The sequence below is a fragment of the Sapajus apella genome, unplaced genomic scaffold (assembly GCF_009761245.1).
Source record: "Sapajus apella isolate SASKATOON/1434 unplaced genomic scaffold, GSC_monkey_1.0 scaffold31, whole genome shotgun sequence".
Classification (NCBI taxonomy): Eukaryota; Metazoa; Chordata; class Mammalia; order Primates; family Cebidae; genus Sapajus; species Sapajus apella.
Genome location: NW_022436971.1, coordinates 19,383,705 through 19,404,397, shown reverse-complemented (window position 1 = coordinate 19,404,397; position 20,693 = coordinate 19,383,705). Strand labels below are relative to the sequence as shown.

The window sequence follows — 20,693 nt, the reverse complement described above, 5'->3', positions numbered from 1 at the left end:
TATCAGAGGCCAAAGAAGAAATGCAGAAACTTCTTACAAATGTGAATTATCTTTTTGACTAAAAGGAGTACAGAGGAATTCCTTAGGTGCCTCCCTGAAAGGCAAGAATGTGATACGAGATTACTCCAAAATTATTCCAAATGAAAGTGAAGACAATTAGGCTTTGTAAACACAAGGGCTAGTAGGTGTTCCTGTGAGCAGTGAAGTACAGAAAAAGTTTATTTGGAAATAAAACTATTTATGGAAGAGAGGATCTTTATTTTCCTGGGTTTTTTGTTTGTTTGTTTGTTTGCCCTGCATTTGAGTGAGGGAAAGGGAGAGGCTGTCATTGGGTAATCCAAGTGTCCAGTACTTGGCAGGTAGCAAATAACGTGAGGGGCCCAAAGGATTTGGATGAAAAATGAATGAAAATTCATCTTCATTTTTTTTTTGAATTAGAGTCAGAACAGTATATTTTTGTGACCTAAATTTATTTCTTAGAAAGATTGCTGCTATGATTGGTTCAGAGGGTCTAACATCAGACTGAAATGTAGCTTTCTTATGAAATGTGTTCTTAGAGCCTTTAATCAATCATTATTCCTTTTTCTCTCTGCCCTATTTTAAATATTTGCTTTTGTTAAGAAAATAAAACAACTTAACTTGCGGCAGGTTGTTGGAAAGGTTGAAAAACTGGCTTTTTCTGAGTCGCTTTTGCTGCTACTCAAAGAAGGCACTTCCACCTTGTTAATTCTTTGTTCCCTTTTCTGGTCTTATTCTTCATCCGAAAGCCTCAGGTCTTGGTTCTCATCCCTCTCTGTATATGGCGGTGATTCACGTGAGCATTGGGTTTTCCTGTTCAGGCACCTGATTCACCATCTGGTAGCATAAACTAGTGCCGACTAGAGAAAGCACATTCTATTAATTAGGAGCAGGATGATATAATAATTTGAATATAAATCTGAATTTCTCCATGTTCCATATTACTACTTAGGCTCTTGGCTTTTTTCTCTTTGTGAAAGCTCACAGTGTCTCTCATCTCAACTCAAATGATTATCTGATGCTTCTCAACAACACACAAAAAGCCATTCTTCCTGAGAACGACAGCCTTCCCAATCCATGCACTGGCTCTCTGTGGCTGGTTTTCGGCTTCTACTTAGCAGGTCCTTTCCCAGACATGGCAGGAAAATGCCCTCCTAAGAGGACTATGAAGGGCAAGCTGCCTAGCAGGTGAGTACCTGGAGCACAGGGTAATGGCAGTGGCGTTGCTAGAGAATAGGACTCTACAGAGACGTAAAAAGACATGTTCTTAATGATGATTAATGCTCAGAAAAGTAAAGCTCGTCACATGCCACCCCCCACACAGAGCCTTGATCACAAAATAATTTCTGGGTTATGATAACAATGATCAGTTACAAGATCCAGGCATCCATGTACAGAATCTCACACAATCTTCATGACAGCAACATGAGGGAGGAGCTGTGATCAACCCAACCGCACACATACAAAGATGGAAACCTTACGGGAGGTGACTTTCTTCAGGTCTTAGAGTTGGTGAATAATGAAGCCAGAAATACACAGTTTTTATATATTTAGAATGTTATCTATATGGAAATAGTGTACAGAATATATACTCTTTCTGGTATAAAAAGATGTTCCCAGCTTATATTGTACCTCTTCTTCCTCACCCTGGAATCAGCTGAGAAATGAGTTTTTGAAAATGTAGTCTCTACAGTTTTTCCTGGGACTCTATTACCACAATGGCCTTTGTTCAGAACCATGTTTGTGAGGTTTGGTTCATTTGCAGTTTCAGGAAAATTTAATTTTCTAATCTCTCTGACTACAGCCTATATGCTGAAATGTACCCATGTTACTCTATAAGGAATATGATAAACTATTTTAAGTTTCCAAAGGTTCTGCCCAAGGAATTGAATAGAATGTAAAGCAAGAACAACAGAAAAGACATGGTCCCCAAGTTTTGAAGGCTAGAATACTTATAGAACTAATTCAAGTTTAATTTAAATAAATAATATGTATCTTTTCTGACATAAATTATTCCTCATTAGGAAGGCTGGACATGCGAGGGTGTAAAAATGGACCTAATATTTTTGAGAATCACTTACCTGCCAAACACAGTACTGAACACTGAACACCTGCTATCTTGATTTTTGTTCACAAAATCCCCGTTTTATAAGTGAAAAACAAATAAGGCATCAAATACTCTTACAAGGTGGCCTAGTAAGCATTCGGTAAAGTTTGAATTTTAAGCCAGGTCTAATGACCACAAAACTTTGCTTAAAAAGCAATATTTTTAAAAAACTGTATTCTCATTCTCAAGCTTATTTACTGCATTGATAGAGAACACTTAAATCTTTTATTTCTGGCATTGTCTATATTCATTTAAGGTGGTGGCTGCTTTCACAGCTCATTTATTCAGTTCTCGCTGTGGATCCGTTAGATGAGTTAAAGAGGCTCTCTACCCATGGATTAGAGACTGTGCTGAATAGACTGGCATGAAACAAGAGATCAAAAGTAAAGAAAATTTCCATAGTGACACAATCCAGTCTAATTCCATAAAACTAAGCAAAAAATAAGGCGCAAACTTCACCTTACACATTGATACGGTTTAGCTGTGTCCCCACCCAAATCTCCTCTTGAATTGTAGCTCTCAGAATTCCCATGAGTCCTGGGAGGGACCCTGTGGGAGGTAATTGAATCATGGGAGCAGGTCTTTCCCAGGCTGTTCTCCTGATAGTGAGTTTGTCTCAGGAGATCTGATGGTTTTATAAAGGAGAATTCCCCTACCCATACCTTCTTGCCTACTACCATGTGAGACATACCTCTGCTCCTCTGTCACCTCCCGCCATGATTGTGAGGCCTCCCTAGCCATGTAAAACTGTGAGTTCATTAAAACTCTTTTTCTTTATAAATTGCCCAGTCTCAGGTATGTCTTTTTATTAGCAACACGAGAACAGACTAATATGCACATGGTGGATTTATCTCTACTTCTCTGGTGATACTGTGCTACAATGACGGCAAGGTCAATTTTTGTATCGTTGTATACAAATGCAAAGAGAACAGAATAATAAAGGAAATACGAGATGACTATACAATTCTGGAAGTTGAAAAGTGAAGAAAGAAGTCACAACAGGCTTAGCAAAGTAGAAAAGGGGAGTAGAGACAGTCACCACTTAGAAGCAATTTTATTCCCATGATTGAAACTTGAAAAGGCTGAAAAGCTAGAGACACAGGATTTCTATGAACACCTGCTTGTGGTCCTGAACTGAGACAGGACTATTGCTCAGAAGTCTACAAAAGAGGGAAATCACTTTCCTCAGGACACATGGCAACTGGTTTCCATCTCCCCCAACTAAAAGGTTGACTCTCTGGTGAGGTAGCTTCAGAGAGGTAGTCTCCTGGGGTATCACAGTCAAGGTTAGGATGGGAGCAAGGCAGCATTCTGAAAGTAAAGGCTGGGTGCACTTGGGTGACACATTTCTCAACCAGAGCCTCATTCTCCTTCCTGCATGCCTTTATAATTCCCTCTGACAGTAATAGAAGTTCCTAATGTCACAGAAAGAAAAGAGATTTCTCCAAATCCAAGTGGCAAATCAGTCCCCTTGGTTTTTGCTAGTAATTCACAGTAGTACACCATCTAGTTTAAACATGTTGAATTTTTTAATTAAGAAATTCTTTATTTAAAGCCTGGTTTTGTACTTCTCAATGGATGAGAAAATTTTCTATATAAGCAGTCAAGCCCAGTTTTCTGTATAACCTTGTCAGTATTACTTGGGTAGGGAATGAACATCCCTAGGTCTGTGAAGACTAATAGTATTCCTACTATCAAGATCCAGAAACTCTCTCTTGCTCACTTTTCTAGGTAAAGATACAGAAAGTTCCTGTGTAAACAGTACAAAGCCCTGGCAATTTGGAGAATAATGTGGGAGCTCCTGCTTGGCACTTTGTTGTACGAATTAACTCTTCTCAAGATGGCTGACTAAAGGCAGCTAGTGTGTGCTGCTCTCACTGAGAGAAATGGAAAGGGCAATATTAATAAATACTGAAACTTCACCTGAAGCATCCAGGTACGTGCATTGGAATTCATCAAGAAAACCCACAGGGAACAAAGAAAAGCAAGGCAGGGCAACAGCTCGCCTGGGGGTGACATGGAGCCAGGGACGCTTCCTCTTCTCAGGAAAGCAGTGAGTGCGTGGGTGACCCTGAGAACCCATGCTTCTCCCACAGATCTCCGAAAACCTCGCATCAGGAGATCCCCTCATGAACCCACTCCACCAGGAGCCCCAGGAACTTAAGACATCCAGGCTTCCTCTGCAAACCCACCAGCAACTCTGGCAAAGTGAGAGGTTAGACTCCCATCTGTACCCCAGAAAACCCAGGAGGCAGAGCAGCCAGGGTCCCAGGACCCGCTTCCAAGGCACCTCCCAGGATAAGACTCACCAAGTGGAACTTCAGCCAGGCACAGGGAGCAGCGTTCCACCTCGCTGAGAGGGAGCTCCCAGAAGGAGGCGCAGGCCGCCACCTTGGCTGTTTCACAGCTTTGGAGGTTGCTGCCTTCAGGCTCTGGGGACTCTCCAGTGAGCAGCAGCTGGGACAGTCCCTTGCCCAGCACAGCGGCTCTACAGAGAGGCGGCCAGGCTGCTTTTCATGTGGGTACCAGACCCCATTTCTCTTCACTGGACCAAATTTCCCAGCTGAGGCACACAACCATTCCGACTGGCATTTTCCAGCAGGTAGCAGTCCCAAACCCCCCTGGGATGGAGCTCCCAGAAGGACAGGTGGGCTACCATCTTTGCTGTTTCACAGCCTCAGCCATTGCTGCCTTCAAGCTTTGGAGAGCTGGAGGCTACTTGGGCTGGAGCAGACCCCCAACATACCCACAGTTGCTCTGCAAAGCATCCAGACTGTTCTTGTATGTGGGTCCCCAATCCCATGCCTGCTCACTCGGTGGGACCTCCCCACTGGGGTCCCTTGCCAACCCCACCAGTGTGTTCAGGCCCTCAAGAGGTCCACACCCGTCTGGGACAGAGCTCTCAGAGGGTGGAGCAGGCCGCCATCTTTGGTGATTCACAGCCTTCGCTATTGACACCTTTGGGTGCTGGAAAATCCAAGGTAACTAGAAATTGGAACAGACCCACAGCACACTACAGCAGTCCTAGGAAAAGTGGTCAGATCGTTTATTATGTGGGTTCCCAAGCCTATATTTTCTCACTGGGCAGGTCCTCCCTCCCTGGATCTCCAATCACCCCATTCCTGGGGCTATGGAACCAGTAGCAGCTCTACAACTCCCAAGGACAGAGCCCGCAGTGGGAGGGGTGGGTTGCCATCTTGGCTGTCTCACTTCCCTCACCCTCGCTGTTTCCAGGTTCTGGAGTCTGAGAGGACCAGGAGCTCCTCCCAGCACAGAGCACAGAGCACCCACCTCATGGAAAAGCGGCCAGATTATTCTCTATGCAGGTCTAGTCCTCACTTCTTCCCAATGGATAGTTCCACCCTACCTGGGACTCCAGCACAGCCACCCTGCCCGCACCTGGCCACTTCAATCAGAAGCAGCACAGCGTTTCCTTGAGGAGGAAATGCCAGAATCAACCCTCTACCCCTCCACCACTGCAGCTGCAGTCAGTCCTCAACTGTCACTTTAAAAGCCCTGGGATAGGGGAAGGAACAAAGAACCTGGTCACTACACTGGTACCTTCAGCACAGGGCAGCCACCATACAGACAGGAGTCCAGCCCCTCTTCCCTGGCAATCCCCACCCCTCCCACTCTTCACCAGGTAGAGTCCTAGGCTCATGACTGCAGAACAGCTACCCCATTCATGGTTGAACATACCCACTGTTAGCAGCCTAGAGTTTTCCTAGGGAGAGGCCCCCAGAGACATCCGACAGCCTCTCCCACAGCAGTGGTTTTGTTCCTGCCACCTCCAGCCTGGGAAAGAAACAAAGAGCCTGAGGGCTACACCTGAGCCTGTAGCAGACCACTATCACCATACAGAGAGAAGACCAGTTACCTCCCAGTGAGCCCTTAACACCCTGCTACTCAACAGGTGAAGCCCCAAGCTCATGCCAGCACTGCGGCTGCCTACCTGACTGGCTGAACACTTCCAGTAAAGGTGGCTCCCCATTCCTCAGAGGTGGAGATCCCAGGGCAACCAAAAGCCCCTCTGCCACTGACTCTGCGCTGTTACTGCCTCTGCTACCCTTGGAATAATGCAGCAGCGAAGACACCAAATATTTTACCCACACCTCCAATAAGCAGAAGTTGAGCCAGGGAAAGGAAGTTTGTCTACCACAGGTCCCAGCCACCCACCCCCACTGCTTTTCACCAGTAAAGGAACCCCTGGCTTGGGTCCCCAGCACAGAACCACCCCCCACCATTCCAGGTTGATTGCACAGAGCGATTGCTAACCTGCATTTCTCTGGGATGAAGCCCTCAGTAATTAAGTGAAAGATCCTCAGTCACAGCCATGGGTGAAGTCCCTTCCACTGCTGCCTCAAAGGTAGAGAGGAGACATAAACCCTGAGATTACCCCAGATCTATGTCGGACAGCCCAAGAGTGCTAAGTTGCAATCAACAGCCAGCACTCAAATGGGAGAGCAGTCCACACTTTCAGAGCGTTGAGAGGGGGCACGGATACACATGTGAGGAAAAACAGGGGAGCCACACAGCTGAGCAAGAGCACACCTACTGACCAATATGCCTAAGAACCGCCTACCTGCTGGATCACACCTTAAAGCTGCAACACCAAAAACACCTCACAAGCATACTCCCCTGTGAAAACAAACACAAGAAGTCAGCTACAAATAAACACCCTCCTTAAAGCCTGGGCCCTGTGGAAACATGAAGACAAGAGGCCTACTGACTCTACTCAATCTGCAATGCAGTTAAAGCAACACTCGCATGCAGAGATGAGAAAAAAACCAACATGGGAACTCCTATAACTCAAATGGCTAGAGTGTTGTGTGTCCTCTAAGCAACCATACTAGTTCTCCAACACTGGTTGTTAACCAGGCTAAGTTGCCATCCTGGCAAAGATTGCATGATGAAGACACCAAAAGCAATCACAACAAAAGGAATAATTGACAAAGAGATCTAATTAAACGTAAGGGCTTCTGCAAAGGGAAAGAAACTAACAACCTTACAGAGACATTCTTACTGAAACTATTCCAAAAAGTTGAGGGGAAGGGACTCTTCCTGAACTCACATTGTGAAGCCAGCATCATCCTGGCTCTAAAAGCTAGCAGAAACCAAAGAAAGAAAGAAAACTTTAGGCTGCTATCCTTGATGAACGTTGATACAAAGATACTCAGTGAAATGCAGGCAAATAGAATCAGCAGCACATCTAAAAGCTTACCCACTATGATCAAGCAGGCTTTATCCCTGCAAAGCTAAGTTGGTTCAACATACACAAATTGATAAATGTGATTCATCACACGAACAGAACTAAAGGCAAAAACTGTATGATAGTTTTAACAGATTCAGAAAATGTTTTTGACAAAATTCAACTTTTTTCATGTTAAAAACTCTCAATAAACTAAGTATTTAAGGAACATACCTGACAATAATAAGAGTCAACTATAACAAACCAAAATCATACTGAATGAGCAAAAGCTGGAAGCAGTTCCCATGAAAACCAGCACAAGGATGCACTCTCTCAGCACTCCTATTCAACATAGTATTGAAAATCTTTTTCAGAGCAATCAAGCAAGAGAAAGAAATATAGGGCATCCAAATAGGAAGAGAGAAGTCAAACTATCCCTGTTTACAGATGACATGATTCTACATCTAGAGAACCCCATAGTCTCAATCCAAAAGCTCCTTCAGCTGATAAACAACTTCAGCAAAGTTTCATAATACAAAATCAACATAGGAAAATGACACCAAAACAGCCAAGCTGAGAACCAAATCAGGAATGCAACCCAATCACAATTGCCGCAAAAAGAACAAAGTACTTAGAAATACAGCTAACCAGGCAGGTGAAAGAACTCCGCAATGAGAATTATAAAACATTGCTCAACAAAATCAGAGATGACACACACAAATGGAAAAACATCCCATGCTTATGGATAGAAAGTATAAATATCATTAAAATGGCCCTACTGCCCAAAGCAATTTACAGATTCAGTGGTATTTCTATCAAGCTACCAATGGCTTCTTCACAGAATTAGAAAAAACTACTCTAAAATTCCTATGGAACCAAAGAAAAATGGGACAATTAGCCAAGGCAATCATAAGCAAAAAGAACAAAGCTAGAGGCATGCATCATGCTACTCGACTTCAAACTATAGTACAGGGTTACAGTAACCAAAACAGCATGGCACTGGTACAAAAACGGATACATTGATGGACAGAGAAAGGGAGAGACCAGACAGAATAGAGAGACTGGAGATAAAGCTACAAACCTACAACCATCTGTTCTTCCACAAAGTTGACCAAAACAAGCAATAGGAAAAGGATTCCCTATTTAATCAATGGTGCTGGAGTAACTGGCTAGCCATATGCAGAAAACTGAAACTGGACCCCTTCATTACATAAAATACAAAAATCAACTCAAGATATATGAAGCATTTAAATGTAAAACCCATAACTTTAAAAACCCCAGAAGACAACCTAGACAATACCATTCTGGACCTAGGAACTGGGAAAGATTTTATGATAAAGACACCAAAAGCAATCACGACAGAGTCAAGAATTGGCAAATGAGATCTAATTAAATTTTAAGAGTTTCTGCACAGGAAAAAAAAAAAAAGATCGGAAGAGTATTACAGAGTACCCAGTGACTACCTAGCATGTGATTTAATACAGGTTTGCGGTTAAGGGATTTTATAAAGAAGTTAAGAGATCCCAGATTTATTGAGTCAGAAAATTTTTGAATGATCTTGACATTTTACTCCTTGATTTCTGTCCTCTTTCATTAATTGTCGTATATTGATGATAGACTGGACAGGGAAAATGTGGCACATATACACCATGGAATATTATACAGCCATCAAAAATGATGAGTTTGTGTCCTTTGTAGGGACATGGATGAATCTGAAAACCATCATTCTCAAGAAACTGACAGAAGAGCAGAAGATCAAACACCGCATGTTCTCACTCATAGGTGGGTGTTGAACAATGAGAACACATGGACACAGGGAGGGGAGCACTACACACTGGGGTCAGTTGGGGGGAAACAGGGGAGGGACGGTGGGGGGTGGGGAGTTGGGGAGAGATAGCAAGGGGAGAGATGCCAGATGTAGGTGATGGGGAGGAAGGCAGCAAATCACACTGCCATGTGTGTACCTATGCAACAATCTTGCATGTTCTTCACATGTACCCCAAAACCTAAAATGCAATAAAATAAATTTAAAAAAAAAGAAAATTAGAACAGCTGTCCATTGCCTATTAGCAGAGGTTGGCAAACTCTTTCTATAAAGGTCCAGAGAGTAAATTCGTTTGTTTTTGCAGGACATGAGGTCTTTGTTGAAATTTCTCAACACCAGTGCTGTAAATTGAAGTCAGCTGCAGGAGACGTGTCTCTCCATGGGTATGGCTGCTGTCCTGTAAAACTCCACTTACAAAGGTGGGTGATGTGCTGGCTTTGGCCTCCAGTGTGCAGTTTGCTAAGAGTGACCTAGAAGAGAAAGCCCCAACTTTTCCTTTCAGCCATTTCTTCCCAGTGTGCTCGATCTGTACGCAACCACTTTGGTTCCAAGCATACAGGGACTTTCAGGATTCATTCCTTCGTCCGCTTGATTCCACTCATGTGCCACGTGAGTAGCAGTAGTCATCAGAAATGGCGTTGCTTTCAGGTCAAGCCTCTGTCAATGTGACATAAGCAGTCCTCAAAGTGAAAATCTTAGGGAACTGTTTTACACAGCTACGTTCTGGCCGTACTTCCACAGGCTTCAGTGAATATCTTTCTCCATAGCATCCATGTACTAGTTCCCTTTTGAATTTCTTGCAATTTGCCTCTTACATGTAAAAGAGTTTCCCCAGTGCAGTGGAAGGCGTTGCATAGCAGAAGTTAGCCTGCTGCGCTGCGTGCTGAGAAGCAGCCTTTGGTGGGGAAAATCCAGCACATTTCTTCACTTTATCATTAATTGAGCTTCTCCTTGAAGCTAATTTGAATTAGTGTAACCAGCTTCTTTACTGAAAGCCAAACTGGAGCTGTGTGGCAGATCCACGCTCTGAAACCAAAAAATGCTGAAGAGCAATGACTTCTTTCCGGTCACTGATGGAACCTTCCAGCCCTTGTCAGAAAGCTTCCAACACTTTATCTCTGCCAGTCACGAAGAGGTGTGAAGAGGAGGCAGAGGCTGGCTGGAGAAGAGGACTCTGCCCACCGTGATCCTGCTTCAGTGCCACGGAGCATAGCCTCACGTGGGTGTGACATTTGCTCTTGCATTTACCTTTCTGTATAACTTGAAGGTGTCTGAAAAACCACAAGAACTTAGGCAACTTGTTTCATGAGTTGCAAAGCCTGCCCTGCATCCTCTGAGGCTTGTCTCTTGGTAAAACCAACAGATGTTTCACATAGATGGCATGGTAAAGGGAAACAGTGCTGTATGAAATAGGCTTGCAGCTCTGTTCTTCCCTTCCAGCTTCGCTTGGGGACTAAGCGATGGTCCGTGAAGGGCGAGGGACTATAAATTCAGCGCTGAATTTATAATTCCTTAAATGCACCCAGAGCGGGATTCTGTAATGGCTCAATCCAATCACGGAATTAAACTTTCTCAGCACAAAGTACTGCACTTGCGTGCAATTACCGTAACCCACACTTTAGACATTTTGTGGGTGTGTTATTGCCAAATACATGTGAGCCTAAAACATAGATTATTTTGTTTTTCCAAATCCTATATAGAAAAAGCCACCATAAATCAATTTTATTAGAAAATATATGTCTGTTACGACCCTAATGTTGTTTTTGAATTTGACGTATGTGCTTTCTTCCTTTGATAAATGTTCATGCATTCAACTATGCCCAGGCTGTGTAATTATTTAAGTCACTGGATTCTCTAATATTTATTAGTAAAAATCCAAAGTACGTCTTCACATCCCTGCTGCAGCCACAAAACGAGATTCTAAATGTCAAGTTTTATGGACAGAACTTTGCTTTATGCTATAGAAAGTGAGTTTTCTCATAATAAAGTGTTATCTTAATTTATTTGTCATTTTTTTCCCATGGACTTTCTCCATGCCTCGTTTTGTTTGTCCTGGGAATTTTTAATATAACAGTGCACTACTTCTAATTTCTCTTAGCCTAGGTTTGAAAATGCTCTTACTTGTGGTTTAAAATCCTGTCCTCGTCTTAGGCCAAAGTTGCTTTCCTTTTCTTACTTTACAATTTAAATAGATTCCACACAAGCACACTTATACCTGTTTTGTCTTTCATTCCTCACAGGGATGATCTCAGAACAAAATATTAAACCCACTCCGTAGGTTTTATTCTTTGTCTCTTCCCTTATTCATTAATATTTCATCTCCAAGTCCTGACCGCCAGGAACGTTGGTCAAAGAGCAGTGTAATTTTGATTAAATACGTCTTCAGTGTTTGACTCACTGCAAAGCCTAGCCTCCCTATCGAGAAGCAGTCGAGGTGCTGCGATGTAGCTCCCATGTTGAAAAACGATCTCCGACCAGCTCTGAGACAAGGAACACCTCTGGGTATGAGACTCATTTGCCATTGACTAATGGATTTGTGAGTGTTTGTTCCCTTCCATTTTTAAAAAATAACTGTTTTTAGAACTGGGCGTATGGCGGGGTGGGTACGGCTGCTCAGTCAGTGAGAAGTATCCTTAATTCCCACCCTGACCTCTTCCCCACCCCCTTATTTCCATCTGCTCTTTTCAATCTGCTGTTTGGATATGAGGTATTCTAAGATCACATCGTCTTCCTACATAATAAGACAGCATTTCACACCAAGCTGCTGCCTGGCAGGTGGCAATGAGGTCATGTTTGAAGAGTGGGCAAGGTGCGCCACTTGCAAATAACCTGAGGAAGGGCTCAGTGTGACTTGTGCTCTAAAGAGATGCAGCGGCTTGAGACATGTGTCTTTGAAGCAAACCCCATGGAGGCTGCAGAGAGATTTTAACATTATTAAGGCACAAGTCACACGATACCACTGGGGCCACTGCCAACTGATTTGTGCCTCATATTCTGGAAGCAATTTTTCCCTTTGCTTTTGTAGGACTCTGAAAAAAGTGGCATCAGTCAGCGAATGCATGTTTGTGTAAATTATGCATCTGTGAGTTCATGCTCACATGGTATTCAGGAAGCTCCATGGTGTATGGTGGAGGCCTTTGTGGGGGAGGGGAAGATGGAGAGAGGGGCAAGGAGGGAGAGGGGCTGCCAAGAGGTTGGGAATCCGGAGGTTTCTGTGAATAGTGACACCTGAAATGGTCAGTGGAGGGTCCCTGGGGAAAATGAGAAGCCGGCCCTAAGCGCAGTCACTTTTCTCTCTCTGCTTCCATTCCTCCTTGCCTCTTCTCCTTTGCCTGCCCCTGCCTCTGTTCCTGGTAGCCTTTCCCTGTGTCTCCTTAAGGAGACAGGATGGAGCATTATTTGCCAGGGTGCTTGCCAATTTTATGAAGCGAGCTTTCAATTCACGTTTGGGGCGGGTGGTATTGAAAGGTGCCAGACAGTAAAACAGATGCTCTGGTGGACAGTCCTTCGTTCCCCAGTTCTCATTCATTTCATGTGAATATTCTAGGGAGACAGAGCCGGGCCTTACAGTCTAGTGGAGGAGAGAGACATGAGCAAATGTACATAACAACAGCCATCTAAAAAAGTGATATTGGGGAGAAAACTGGCCAAAAAGCAGTTGACCACAACTCGTCACCCCAGGTGTCTGTCATCAACTCCAAAATGTGTGTAGTCAACAAACGCTATGAAGCTCATTCACAATTTGTATGGATGAGCTGCCTGATTGGAATAAGACAAGATGTGGAAGGTACAAGTTCTTCAAGACGAGTGGTCCTTCTAGTAGTGAGGGTCTGCACTCTGTGCCAGTTAAAATACAGCTCCACAGGGTAAATCAGTGCGTTCTGACCCAAAGGAAGGGCAAAGAAGAAGAGCGGCTGCCCACTGTGGACTTTTGAACATCCCATCTTGTAAGACTCTAAAGGACTTGCACCTAGTTTTGTTAATCTCCAAGCAATCCTGGTAAATATCAGGTACTACGATACTAGCTTTGCTCATATGTCACAAAGGAAGAAAAGGAAAAATCAAGACTCATGTATTTAACATTCATCTCTGGGGAGGCAAAACAGTGTGGCTAATTAAGCAGACGACCTAAAAAGGAGAAAAGAAAGAAAAGATTACTGTACTAGGCAAAACAGCTTTAGTAAGAACGCAAACTAAGCTAACATAACTGTTTTTATGATCAGGAGCTACCCTAGTCAAGGGAAGAAATGTGAGCCTGGGGTCCACCTGCGTAGAGAAAGGTTCGCGCACATAACGGGAGCCCTTGATTCTGCAAGACAGTCACGCTCAGCTAAGGTGGGGAAATACCAGTTAAAGAAAGATTTGTGTCTGACTGCAAGACCATCTCTGAATATTTTGATCACTGAATTTCTGTCCGCCCGATGACAGACCTGTCTGGTCAGGTGGGCTACCATTTGTTTTGCTCTGTTCAAAGTTTTTGTCAGAGACTTGGTTGACAATGCTATGTTTTAGGTTTATTTCTAGAGAAAAAAAAACACATGCGTGTCCTGGATTCTTTAAGAATTCTCATTGTCACACAGTGAAATTCACATGCTCTTCTCCCACTTAAAGTTTTGATTTTTTTCTCCTGACTGCTGGGAGTTTGGGGTCAGTTCTGTTCCTTCATGGTGGTGATCTGCTGAACTGGGCACTGTAAGCCCCAACTCCTCTTGTGAATAAATTCTGTTCAACTCCTTGTGAATAAGGTACAAGCCCCAACTCCTTGTGAATAAACTCTGTTCAGTTATCTTCAAAGCCATATTTAACTGGCATCCCTAAATCCTCTCTGCATTGGTAGAAAGTCAACCCTTAGTATTCTTCAGCTTGTAATATAGTGTAGTTTCATCCCAACAAAACAAAGTGCTTCCATAAAGACCCACAGGTCCTGGCGAGAAGGATAGGGCTGGCATAGAATTGAACAGGCTCCAAACAGAGCTGCCTCTGGGCTCACAGACCCTGTAGGCTTCCTGCCCTGGATGATAAACTTGTCTGGACATTTATTTCCTCCTTCTTGATCCCCTCTGCTGTGGAGCGCGATCACCTGTCTGAACGCCTTCTCTTTGGTCACCATATGGCTTGGCCTTCCCTATCCTGATGCTTAGCTACATCTCCTCACTCCCACTTTCATTTTTCAGCAGGTTTTCTTGATGGTTCTACAGCTTTCTGACCATCACTGAGAGCACCTCCTCCCAGAGCTAACCTTTACCAGTGGGCTCTAGCTTCTGTGGAGGCAGAAAAGAGGGTCTTTCTCTTTCTCCTTGTTCCAATCAACTGCCAGTGGTTCTGCTACCATTTTAGAAACAAGCGTTTAGTACATGCCAGTGTTTAATCAACTGACTAATTTGTAACACGCCGCTTCATCACATCCATGTCCACACATACGCACACATTTGTGCCTATTTTTACAGACAAATTTATCTGTCCAGATCATGAAATGAAACATAGTGTATGAAGTACACACTTTAAAAAAATCTTAGTATTTGTTTTTCAACTTTTTCTTTCACTTTATTGAGGAATGATTGACCAATAAAAATTGTATATTTTTAAGGTATATAAAGTGATGTTTCCATATATGTATACACCAGGAAATGATTTTTATAATAAAGTTCATTAACATATCCACATACTTACGATCTACTTTCTTAGTAAATTTCAGAATCGCAATACATTATTAATAACTGGGGTCCTCATGTTGTACATTAGCTGTTCAGAACTTATTCATCTTATAACTGGAAGGTTGTACCCTTTGACCAACACCTACCCATTCCCTCCATTCTGGATCTCTGATAACCACCTTTTCACTCTTGGTTTCTATGAGTTTCACTTTTTAAGATTCCACATATAATTGAGATCATACAGTATTTGTCTTTCTGTGCCTGGCTTATTTCGCTTAGTATAATGTCCTCCAGGTTCATCTATGTTGCTGCGTATGGCAGAATTTTCTTCTTTTCTTAAGTCTAAAAATGGTTCCAGGAACCATTTTTAGCCATATATATATATCTATATCTCACAACTTCTTTACCCATTCATCTGTCTATGGATATGTCTTACATTGTTTCAAATCTTGGCTATTGCGAATAATGCTGCAATAAACACAGAAATGCAGATACATCTTCAAGATAGTAATTCTATTTCCTTTAAACTTGTACCCAGAAGCGGCATTACCAGTAATACAGCAGTACTATTTCCGCAGTTCCATCTGTCCAGATAAGAGGAAACATGGTGTATCAGTTAAGTGCACACTTTTTACAACCAGTGCATTTGTATTTGCTTTTTTTTCTATTTTTATGTTTTTTTTATTTTTTTGCTTTATTGAAGAATAATTGGTGATTCTATTTTTAATTTTGGGGGGAAGCTCCATGCTGCTTTTCCTCATGGCTGTGCCAATTCAGACTGTACCAGCCTCACCAACAGTGCACTACGTTTTCCTCTTCTCTACACACTTGCCAACACTTGATCTTTTTCGACGTTTTTGATAACAGTTGTCCTCAAAATGTGAGGTGACACCTTATGGCTGCTTTGGTTTGCGTTTCCCTGATGATGAGTGATATTGAACACCTCTTCATCTGCCCATTGGCCATTTGTATGTCTTGGCAAAATTCTATCCTGATTATTTACTTATTTATTTATATTTTGAAAATAATCCTATTTTTCAGTTAGGTTATTTTATTTATTTATTTTTTTGCTGTTGAGTTCCATGACTTCCTTATAAGTTTTGGATATGAACTTCTATCTAATAGGATAAATGGTTTATGAATATCTAATCCCGTTTTGTGAGTTTCCTTTTCATTTTGTTGATTGCATCCTTCTCTGTATAGAAATTTGTTAGTTTGATGTCATCTCAATTGTTTGTTTCCTTGGCTATGCTTTTGGTGTCATGTCTACAAAAACTCATCACCAAAACCAATGTCACAGAATTTTTCTCTTATATTTTTTTTCTAGGAATGTTATAGTTTCATGTCATAGGTTTAGACTTTTAATCCAGGGGCTGGGTGCGGTAGCTCACACCTATAATTCCAACACTTTGGGAGGCCGAGGCGGGTGGATCACGAGGTCAAGAGATCGAGACCATCCTGGTCAACACGGTGAAACCCCGTCTCTACTAAAAATACAAAAAATTAGCTGGGCATGGTAGCACGTGCCTGTAATCCCAGCTACTCAGGAGGCTGAGGCAGGAGAATTGCCTGAATCCAGGAGGTGGAGGTTGCGGTGAGCCGAGATAGCGCCATTGCACTCCAGCCTGGGTAACAGGAGCAAAACTCCATCTCAAATAAATAAATAAATAAATAATAGGCTTTTAATCAATTTTAAATTGATTTTTGTATATAGTTTCAGAAAAGAATTCAATTTCATTTTTTTGCATGTGGATATTCATTTTTCTTGACACCATTTGTTAAACAGACAATCCTTCCCCATTGTGTAATCTGGCACCTTAGTCAAGGATTAATTGATCATATATGTCTGAATTTATGTCTGGGCTTTCTGTAATGTCAGTGTTTGAATTTTCCATCTTGATCTCTTGCTACTTATATATCTTTGAGCACATTATTTAACATTTCTCTGCTTTAGTTTTATCATCTTCAAAATGGACATAATAATAGTATGTATCAAATGCCCTTGTTACTGAGTTTAAATTGGTTATCGCTTTGTCAAGCACTTAAACTAGTAACCAGCACATAAGAAGCACTTAGTACATATTCTTAGTTCTACTATTTTATCCCCAACATGGCAGTTAAAGAGAATAAACAGAAATTAATAAGATTGTAAATATTTTGGCTAATCTAAATTGAGCAACTACCATGTCTCAGGCACTGAGTTCAGCACTTTACATGAATAAAGTTATCTAAGTTTAAATTATAGCTCTATGATTTATTACTGTGTTTTATTAAGAAAATTATGTAGCTTCATTGAGCAATTTTTTAGTTTATAAAATGGGCATAAAATGTCTTTGAATAGTTGTGACAATTTAAGTGAGTTTAGTTATGCTAATTATGTGAAGGCAAAGTATTTACTGTTTGGTGATTGATGTTATTGTCACTATTGCCATTAATATTGCCATGATTGTTATTATTATTAAATTTATTTTTTAAGAGTGAAAAGAGGTTTTGCTAGTTCACAACCAGACAGCAGATGACGTAATGATACATATGTGGTTATTGTTCTAATGCTATACAGGCTTGAAAGAGCATCTGTTTTTGTTTGTTTTGTCTTCTTGTTGTCGTTTTGTGGCTAGCATGTTTAGCTAGCCTATGGGTGAAATGTAGCAAAAATAAGAGAATCTTTCTTTTAAAACACACCATTATTTCAATATGTGAGATGATTTTAATATTTCCAAACCTTGGATGACTTAAATTTTAAAATTATGTCAATGAAAAATTTAAGTACCAGTTGTTCATGTTAGTAACAGGAAGGAGGAAAAGGTAAAATAATCAAAACGTAATGTCTTGGAAATCTTGCTCATCCTAGGTAATTCAAAATTGCTTTTCCAACCACAAGTAAATAACAAGTACATGAGGTAGAGCATATGTTAATTAGCTTGATTTAGCCATTCTACAATGTATGCATACATTAAAACATCATGTTATATGCGATACATATATATAATTTTTGTTTATCAGTTAAAAACTGCAGTGAAAAACTTACTTTTCCATTTAAGCAGCTGTAACACAGTTGAGTGTTTCCTAAGCTTTATCCCCTTACCAGCTGTCCGGAACCTCAAGCTACAAAAGACTACGTGTTCAGAGTAGCCCCTGGTTCTTCTGCTGTTGTTATTTATTTATTTATTTATTCCACGAACAATATAAGGGTCTCCAATTAGTTGCAGGTGCAAATATTATGCATGCAATTAATTGTCTTCAAATGGTTGATTATGGGCAGAATTGGCTAATTTGGGGTGCAATTAACTACTTGCCACTTAATCTGAGAATGCCCGTAGACAATTGTGTCTGCAATTAATTTACAAGAGCCATTACAGTGAAAACCTTGTACTATAAATCCAAGAATAGAGTGGGAGAATTTTTTAGAAGCAGGATTTCACTCTGGGTTAATTGCATTGACTCTTCCCTTTGGCTTTTCTATGCAGGTTGACTGTAAATGGAGTTTCTACAAGTTGCTTCCGTGATTGGTGCAGACTGGCAATGGACGAGAATGCTGAAGGCAATGGGGCTGTGTACACCCATCAAAGCTGCAGGGCCTTTGCACTTCCCAGCCTAGAGGGCCTGGGTCTTGCTTACTTGTTTTCTCTACTTGTTTATTTTTCTCTGTACATTTTCTGTTGCGGTAATATGAGAGCATTTGCAGAAATGAAAATTCTCAAATCTTTTTCAGCAAGTTCAATGTCTTTATTACACAATCCACTTTAAAATATTCTTGTTTATACATTTATTGGAAGTGATCAATAGTTAAACAGATCCTATAAGCAATTATAAGTATAGTTTTACAATTTGTTAAATTATTTCTTTAGGGCAACCACAGAGCTAAATACTGCAATTGAATTATCTTGTTTAATCCTTAAAATATTCTTGTGTATTATGTACTCTCATCATTCCTATTTTGCTTATGAACTCAAAAACTGTGGTATCTTGCCAGTACACGTTGGAGCTGAGATTCAACCATGTCTGTGCAACTCTAAGCCCTGGATCTCTGCAGCTATGCTATATAGGGAATTTCAGATCTGGAAGGACACTAGATCCCATTCTCTCCAACTTTTTCATTGGACAGATGGAAGAAGGGTGTCACACAGAGCTAGTAGAGGACAAGCCAAGCTCAGAAACCAGATTTCTTGCTGCCCAGCCCAATGTTCTGACTGTAGTGCACTGCCAAAGGAAAATTCTGTGGAGTTAGTTCTGTCCACGATCTGTCTACTCTTAATAAAGGATGATTTTCCTGTGGAGTCTGAAATGTTTCAGTGTCTGTGTGTAGGCCATTGATTGAGAATGACATTGCATAGAAAACACTCCTGAGGACCATACATGAATTTCCAGCAGGGAAGGGTTAAAGTTTCAGTGATTTTGCAGGCTGGATCAAATGTTCTTGAGAGGCCATTCTTCACATCTTGTTTCTTTAGCACTAGGATAGGGTGAGTAATCAAAGGTGACAAGCTTTCTGGTCTGGTCCCACTACTGGTACAGGACAACCCAGGAGCACATTGATCCACAGTGGCAGCTGCTGCTGGCCTCCCACGAAGGCCCTGACATACATGGAGCTTCTTTGAATTATTGGAAGTAAAGAGGGAAGGAATGGGGCGCCCCTATAAGAGAATTAAGACAAGTTTTTAAATTTTCAAACCAGAGATTAAATTACCTGGAGTCTTGTGTATTTGAGATTTAGTTTCAGCTCCTTTAATGACTTTGCGCTGGTTCTCTGACATGGGAGAGGTAGAGCAAGCTCCTTTACGGTTGCTGGCCTACTTGGACATTTTGGTTTGTTGCTGTCATCTGAGTCTTCAAGAAGGCTTGAAGGAGCATGCGATAAATTACGTGTGTGTTATAAAGGTCTCTGGTGAAGGAGGTGGGGAGCATATACATGGCATATGCCCATCTTTTCTAGTTTCTGTTGAATTCTAAATGACTTTTAGGAATAGACGTTAGGAAAGAAACAAAGAGAAAGAAATCGATTTATCAAAACTTATGCATCTGCTATGTGCCAGGCCCTTCAAAGAGGTTTGATATTTTTAAACCTTGCATGAGAGATGTTAATCCCCATTTAAATAAGAGGCAAGTGGATCTAAGGAGCGATTAACCAGGTTCCCCACATTTTATACAACATTACGCAAAAAGAGATGGAAAGGTGCCACAAAGCTGACAAGAATGATGGCCAAGACATTCGTTATGAGATCTGTCAACTTCCTTGAGCATTCCTGCAAGACGGCCTTGAGTGAAGCTGTGTTCTCACAATTTTGAGTGTGATCTAATCCTTGTTTGTATAAATGTGATTTCATGTTACTCCAAAAGGGGTGTATGATAAGGAAATATCTTACGTTTATGTCAGATATTGCTTGATCGCTTAGTGAACATTCAGGGATGATAATCAGGGGTCAGTGAGACTCATCAGCAGACACCTACAGCTTTTTGGACCCACTTTGGATAGAGCCGCTGTGATCTAGGAAGACCAGCAAACAGGGACTTGCTCAAAATCCCAGTAGCTGCCTTGCAGGTGATTTCCCATGCACCATTTCAAAATTCGGCTTCTTTGTGTCTTAAGACTTGGCCACACTTTTGAATCTCTGATTCCTGACTCACTCTTCTATTAGCAATTAGGGTGTTTGGTGCTGATTTCCACTCTCTCCAAAGTCTCAATCACAGCAGGTAGCTAACAATAAACTCTTGTTTTGAGCCTAGACCACTCCTCCCAAATTAACTCCTTCTCCACCATGTCGCGCCACCCTGTGGTACAACAGATGCCATGTCTGTCTTGATCAAAGTGTGAATTCCATAGTATGCATGTACAGTGTGATTAACATTGGTCACTCCTTCATGTAGAAATTATAAAAGATCTCAGAAGGCTACAAAATTGGT

At 41.6% G+C, this 20,693-nt stretch overlaps 1 long non-coding RNA gene across 1 annotated transcript; it reads left to right on the top strand.

Annotated features, from left to right (window-relative positions):
- The first annotated feature begins 9,383 nt into the window (after positions 1-9,383).
- LOC116562073 lies at positions 9,384-18,393 on the top strand. The gene is made up of 4 exons (XR_004273744.1): positions 9,384-9,557; positions 11,465-11,640; positions 13,780-13,883; positions 18,260-18,393. It is a non-coding gene; the product is annotated as an uncharacterized LOC116562073 (long non-coding RNA).
- Positions 18,394-20,693: the final 2,300 nt, after the last annotated feature.